Source organism: Lolium perenne, chromosome 7 (assembly GCF_019359855.2).
Source record: "Lolium perenne isolate Kyuss_39 chromosome 7, Kyuss_2.0, whole genome shotgun sequence".
In the NCBI taxonomy this organism is placed as follows: Eukaryota; Viridiplantae; Streptophyta; class Magnoliopsida; order Poales; family Poaceae; genus Lolium; species Lolium perenne.
In genome coordinates this window covers 149,084,293-149,092,330 of record NC_067250.2, presented here as the reverse complement: position 1 = coordinate 149,092,330, position 8,038 = coordinate 149,084,293, and positions in this window count along the sequence as shown.

Here is an 8,038-nt window from a genome sequence, read left to right as displayed (position 1 = left end):
ACTGTGCCAAGAAAGCCATCACCATGACTAGCAGCACCGGTATCCTAGTAGAACATGTATCTGAAAGACTACCCAGAAAATTCACCTGCAACCAAAGTGTAGCCAAGCCAACTCTGGATCAAATCAGGGTCGTTTGTCGATACCCTGATGTGTTTCCGGATGATCTACCCGGTATGCCCCCGGATCGGGATGTCGAGTTCATCATCGAGTTAATCCCCGAAACTGGACCTATAGCCCAGAGAGCCTATAGCATGAACCCCACAGAGCTTGTGGAGCTGAAGAAGCAGATCGATGATATGTTAGCCAAAGGTTTGATTCGACCTAGTGCATCCCCTTGGAGATCACCTGTTTTGTTTGTGGACAAGAAGGATGGTGCCACTCGTTTATGTACGGACTACCGTAAGCTTAACGATGTCACCGTCAAGAACAAATACCCCCTACCCAAGATAGAAGACCTGTTTGATCAGTTGACCAGTGCCAAAGTGTTCTCTAAGATAGATCTTAGGACGGGTTATCATCAGCTGAAGATTCGCGCCACCGATATCCCCAAGACTGCCTTTATCACCAGATATGGGTTGTACGAGTACGTACAACATCATGTCGTTTGGATTAACCAATGCCCCCACTTATTTCATGAACCTCATGAATAAGATCTTCATGAACTTTTTGTACAAGTTTGCCGTTGTCTTCATCGATGACATTCTCATCTACTCCAAGTCCGAAGAGGAACATGAACAGCATTTGGAGACTGTCCTAGAAACCCTTAGACACCACCAGTTGTATGCCAAGTTCAGCAAATGCGAGTTTTGGTTGGAGGAAGTAGGAGTCCTGGGACATATCTTGTCTGCAGGAGGAATTGCCGTAGATCCCGCCAAGATCAAAACTGTTACAGAATGGCAAGCCCCAACCACCCAAACCGAGGTCCGCGCTTTTCTTGGATTAGCCGGATATTACCGCAGATTTGTAGAAGGCTTTTCGAGCATCGCTCGACCAATGATGCAACTATTGAAGAAGGACAAGAAGTTCGAATGGACTGACAAATGTGAAGAGAGTTTTCAACAACTCAAGAGTAGACTGACCTCAGCCCCAATCCTGATCATGTCGGACATCACCAAGCCCTTTGACATATATTGCGACGCCTCCAAGATTGGTCTTGGATGTGTGCTTATGCAAGAAGGCAAAGTCATATCATACCTGTCAAGACAGCTGAAGCAACATGAGCAGAACTATCCAACACACGACTTAGAGCTTGCAGCCGTTGTCCTAGCCTTGAAATTTTGGTGTCATTACCTCATGGGTAATCGATGCGAGATCTACTCTGACCACAAGAGCCTAAAATATATCTTCACCCAGAAAGAGCTGAATATGAGACAGCGCAGATGGATAGAATTGATCAAGGATTATGACATGGAGATTCACTACCACCCCGGCAAGGCCAATGTGGTAGCGGATGCTTTGAGTCGACTGCCGTGTCAGTTGAACTCCATGATCGCATTCGAGCAACCCAGCCTATTTCAGGAGTTTGAACAGTTTAGACTGGAACTTGTTAGTGAAGGATTCCTAGCCAGCATAGAACTTCAACCCACCTTGATTAGTCAGATCAAGGAAGCCCAGAAAGGAAACGCTAGCATCGATGGAATCAAGAACCAGATAGCCGCAGGAAAAGCACCAGGATTCACCGTAGATGAAGCTGGAGTTCTTTGGTACAAAGGACGCCTTTGTGTACCATCAGACTCAGAGTTGAAGCAAGTCCTTCTGAAAGAAGCCCATGACACCCTTTACTCAATCCACCCCGGAGGTACCAAGATGTATCAAGATCTGAAGGAGCAATTATGGTGGCATGGAATGAAGAGAGAAATCGGCAGCTACATCGCCATGTGTGACATCTGTCAACGAGTCAAGGCGGAAAATCAGCGACCCGCAGGACTGCTACAACCGCTGCAGATTCCAGAATGGAAGTGGGACTCCGTAGGAATGGACTTTATCACAGGTTTGCCCAAATCCAGCAAAGGCAATGATTCAATATGGGTAGTTGTCGATAGACTGACCAAGGTAGCCCATTTCATCGCCGTCAAGACCACATACCAAGGCCCAAAGTTAGCTGAACTGTACATCTCCAGAATAGTCGCACTGCACGGAACCCCAAAGTCGATAGTGTCAGATAGAGGATCACAATTCACCTCAAGATTCTGGCAGAAAGTGCACGAAGGACTAGGCACCCGTCTGAATTTCAGCACCGCCTATCATCCGCAGACCGATGGACAGACCGAGAGAGTCAACCAGATATTGGAGGACATGCTGAGAGCATGTGTACTGGAGTATGGATCCAAGTGGGAAGACTGTCTGCCTTACGCAGAATTCTCTTACAACAACAGCTACCAAGCCAGCTTACAGATGGCCCCCTTTGAAGCCTTGTACGGAAGGAAATGCCGTACCCCTCTGAATTGGTCGGAAGTCGGAGAAAGCCAAGTCTTCAGACCAGATGTTCTTCGTGAAGCTGAAGAGAAAGTACACAAGATCCGCGAGTACCTCAAGATGGCGCAATCAAGACAGAAGAGCTACGCCGAGAAGAGACGCCGGGAGATGACCTTCGAGATCGGAGATTTTGTCTATCTCAAGGTATCCCCCTTGAAAGGAATGCAGAGATTTCAGTTGAAAGGAAAGCTCGCACCCCGATATGTCGGACCCTTCAAAGTTCTGAGTCACCGAGGCGAAGTATCTTATCAACTGGAGCTACCAGAAGAAATGTTGGCTGTGCACGACGTGTTTCACATCTCACTCCTCCGCAAGTTCCTTGAAGTCCCTGAGAAGACCGAAGTGTTCAAGAACATCGATCACCGATCGGTGGAGATCAACAAGGACCTGACGTACTGCGAAGTGCCGATTCGCATCCTGGAGGAAGCTTACCGAACCATCCGCACCCGAAGCATCAAGTTTCTGAAGATTCAGTGGAGCAACCATACTGAAGATGAAGCCACCTGGGAACGCGAAGACTTCATGAAGAAGGAGTACCCAGATCTCTTTAGTACCTAACTTTCTTTTAGATCTCGGGACGAGATCTTTTGTAAGGGGGAAGGGTTTGTAACATCCCAGATTTCAATAAAAGAAAGAAGAAGAATTCCGGAGATCCAAAATTCAGAACCAACAAAAACTTTTATTTACATATAGTGCCATGCATAGGACTTGTGCATTTGAGTGATATGCCATGATGATTGTTATTGTGTAATTGTGCTAAACCCTAAAACCCTAAAGTGATCAAGTGAAGATCACAAACCAAATAAAATAAAAGAGAAAGAAATCAAATAAGAAAACCCTAAAACCCTCACATATGGTTTATGCCATTTTTGCAAATATTTACCCTAGACCATTTTCTTCTTCACCATTAGTTGTATTATGTTACTAAACACTTATTACAACTTTTGGAATCAAAGAAACACAAATCAAATCAAATTCAAACTCAAATTGGGATCACATATGATAATGGTCAAATCTGCCATTTATAATCTGGTCCCTACTTTGAGCCCTTGCAATTCAAGTTTTTCAAACTAAACTTTCCCAATTCTTTGCACCTCATCCACGAGCACATCAAGGTGAACAACTTTGTTAAATACCACCATGCCAAAATCATCTTGGATCAAAAACTATGCTCATGCAAAGTTGAGACTTTTTAATATGTGCAATGTCAACACCCGGATTTTTAAGTCCGAATGCCTATTATGTCATACATCGCAATCCCAGGAATATTGTTGTTGTGAGGCATAATAGTTAAGTATCACAGTCATCATTCATTACAAACCATAAGTCTTACAAATTTGGAATCACATGATCCATATTACACGAATAGTTGATCTATCGATCAACGAACAAACACATGTTCATAGTTCAACATAGCGGAAGCGTAAGATACAAGGACTCTCTAGTCCACAGGCCAACGCTTGACGTCGAAAGGCGCTTAGTTGTCGTAGGCGTCCTGCTGGTCATCTCCTTGTTCATCTTCATACTCTGGCCATTTGAATAGCCAGGGACAAAGCTGTGAGTACTTTAAGTACTCGCAAACTAATACTAATGTAAGTGCTAGACATTCTAGTATGGTTTGCTAAGCTCTAGTTTATTTGCATAAAGCTAGTTTTAGTTCACAAAGTTTGAGAAAAGCTTATTCAAGTGCTAACTAACTCAAGTGGGAACATTAGTGTCATTCCCACCATTCAAGTGGTGATTTCAATTCAATTCACCACAAGTCATTTCACCATCCTCTTTCAACATCACTTTCCAAGATATGACATCGGAAACTGTATGGCCTTTCCAACCGTCCGTAACTGTGGACGCGGCTATTCGAATAGGTTTACACTCTGCAGAGGTTGCACACTTGTGCCACAACATTTGATTTCATCCGTCGGGATTACCCCGAATCATCGTAACACAGTACGCGGATCATCAACCATAACCTTTCACTTACAAATCCTAGTATGAGCACCTCTCCCCATGAGCTTGGCCTCCCAGTGAAGACCAACTGTCAACCTGGGAACTGCACAGGGCTTGGCTGTACAATTCACCTCAATTTCACATCATTTCTCAACAACGGAGGCAGCCTCAAGCGTAACCCCTATGACGTGTGTTCAGAGGGAACCCATACTAAGATGCATAAACTTCCAGTTAAGCCCTACCCATAATCAGGTATTGTGGGGGTACTTAATAATTGGAAAGGTATCGCATTCAAACCAACATCATTGTTTATCAAAAATCACCATCTTCTCTTGTTCATATTCACCTTCCAAAAATCATTCAATGGAATGCATCACCAGTCCAAGGTTTCAAATTCATTTCAAATTCACATTGTTATCTAGAGTAGTCAAGTTTTATTTCATTAGCACTAGCTCTAAATCATGAGGGGTGCTACCTTGCTTTGCTTGGAAGAGACTAACTCACTACTCTAGTAATCAGCTTGTACTTTGACCAAGGTTAACTATAAAAGTAACTTATTGAGAAAACAAGTACAAACTTGTAATGTAGAAACTTGGGATAGGCTTATGTAAGAAAAGGTAAGAATCATGGTGCCTTGCCCCAAAGGGGCTTTGCACTTTGCAAGAATAATAGCTTGCCTTGGTAGTTCTCAAACTGTTCCTCCTCCTCCTCTTGGTAGCAACCTTCTTCTTCGGCGTACTCTCCGGTGCTACCGTCTAAATTTGAATACGAGTACAATTACTCACTAATTCAATGGCTATTCCATACATCACATATAAACACTCAAACTATTCTATGCACACAAATAATCTACTTAGGGTGCATGGGTTGTGTTGTTTTAAATAGAATTCACTTCTTTGTGTTTAATATGTAAATGATAGTTTCCATAGGGTTCTTGAGAAATAATTTCCTCTCATTGAAATCTTCTTAAGATTTAAATTTCTCAAACAATCATATATGAACTCATATTGACCTAAGTCAAATGTTCATCATCATCATTTGGGAAAATGATTTAAATGAGGTAGATCACCTCATATCATTTAATATCACTACATATGATTTAAATCTCAAGTAATTCATATAAGAGAGTTTGGACCAGAGGTACAAACATCCCATGAATTCGTGTGAGACAAGTTTAAATGAAGTATAAGACTTCACATAATTTGCTTTAATAGTTTTGGACAATATCAACTAGGTAAACTAGCCATATCATTCATTAATGAAACTAGGGCATGATCATGCAAAGTGACCACACCATTTTATTGCAGAAACAATTAGTGTAAGTCAAATGTGAGCTATTAGAGTTGGAATTAACTTAATATCTATTTTGGTTGATTTTTAATAATTATTTGAATAGGGAAAAGTCCCTTCCTTGTTATTTTTATCACATTAATTCTACAAAGAATCTGGTCATGGGACCAGTGGCATGTTGTAGGTAATTTCTCTAGCTTTCCAACAATATAAAGTTCATCCAATTTGGTTTAGCCAATTTAAATCTATTGAATTTCCAAGTGGCAGCAGTATTGAAATTATTTGAAATTGATTAAATAACATTTGAACTAAAAGGGCCGGCGGGAAACACTACTGGGCCAATTTCAAACTGAACGGCCCAAAGCCAGCCCAGCCACGGTCCAGTGCCGCGCGGGCTGCCTGACAGCGGGGGCCACCCATCAGTGGGTGTTTAAACCCGAAATGGTATGGGCGAAGCTGGGGCGTAGGATTAGATCGAGATCTAACGGCCGTGGTTCATCGTCCCGCCGGCGAGAGGGGAGTTCACCGGCGGCTCAGGTAGGGGGTCGCAGGGATTACGGTGGCTCCAGCTAGGGTTGGCAGTATGCGTGACGAAGTGGTGGGCGACGGCGAAGCGGCTGGTAGCAGTGGCGGAGCTCGGGGTGGTCTGGTTCGCCGTCGATTTCTGCAGGGCTTCCGCGGCGGCGATCTTGCAATTGGCCCTTCTCCGGCGTGAATCAGATGAACGGTGGGGTGGTTGAGTGGCTGTGAGAGGTGGGGAGTCTGGTGGTGTGCTTGGATCAGCAAGGGGAGCTCTCCTTTTATAGCGTTGCTTGAGTGCTGCGGGGCAGAGTGGCGGTCGACCATGGCGCGGCGCTTCCGGTGGCCGGTCGAGCTAGGCGAGGGTGTAGCGGTGTTCTACGTGTCCAGGCGAGGCGAATGGCGGCGACAGCTCGGTCGGGGAGGGCCTGGTTGTGTCGCATTGTTTCTATGTCTGTCGCGCCCGCGGCGGAGCAGGGTCTCCTTCTCCGGCGGCGGTGGGCGCGGGTCGTGGTCTGGCGGGTGTCTGGCGGCGTCCAGGTGTCGTGGTGATGCTCAAGGCGTCGAGAGCGGGTCCAGGGCGAGAGCGAGGTGGTGGCGCGGCGCGTGTACTGAGCGCGTCTATGGCGTGCATGTGCGACGCGAGCGGCGTCCAGGGCGTGTGCTGGGCGCGCGATCTCCGGCCGTTGTCGTCGTTCTCGTCAACCATGGCGGTGCTAGGGAGGGCTAGGCGATGCGGTGGCGCACGGTGGCGAAGTGGCCAGGGCAGGGATGCAAGGGGAGAGAGGGGAGGTCGTCGGGCTCGGAGACATGGCCGGCATGGCCATGCCCTAGCTGCTCTCCTCCTCTCCTTAGCATTACTATGCACCATTTAGGGTTTGAGGGGACCAGGGGACACAATGGTGTAGGTTAGGGGAGTTTAGGTGTAGTGGAATCACTATTTGCAATAGTTGCAAATAGTGCCCGATTTTGTAATTTGCAAAAATATCCAAATTTGAAAATATTCAAATGGTGAATGTATTTGAAATGTGAGTGTTGATATAAGTTGTATTTGACCAGAGGTGATTTGAGGTGGTGGTGGAAAAATTAGAAATCAAGAATTGGCAAAAATGCCTAAGTGGAGAATGTTGCATATGTGAAAAAGTTGTGACTTTGGATGAGCCTTGCTCATGATCCAAGATGATTTTGGCATGGTGATCTTTACCAAAGTTGTTCACCTTGATGTTGACTTTGAAATGGTACAAAGATTTAGCAAGATTTGGTTTGGGAAAATTGAATGGCAAGGGCTCAAAGTAGTGATCAGACTATAATTGTCAATTTTGACCATTATCATATGTGAGCTAGTTTTGTGTTTGGATTTCATTTGAATTGTGATTCTTCGATTCCAAAAGTTGTAATAAGTGTTTAATAACATTATTCAACTAATGGTGAAGACCAAATAGGTCTAGGGTCAAAATTTATAAAAATGCCATAGGGCATAGGTGAGGGTTTTTAGGGTTTTCCAATTATTGGATTTTCTTCCTCTTTGATTTATTTGGTTGGTGATCTTAATATGATCACATTAGGGTTTTAGAGCATATCAAATACAAGTAATAGCAATCATCATAGCATATCAATCAAATGCACAAATCCTATGCATGGTACTGTATGCAAATTAAAAAGTTTTTGTTGGTTTGAAATTTTGCTTTCTGGAATTCTCTAACTTTCTTTTTATTGAAATTTGGGGTGTTACATGCAACAATCTCACTTTGTGCAAACTTGCAATTCTTTGATTTTTAAAATTCCACCAACACACATGGTTGTCTCT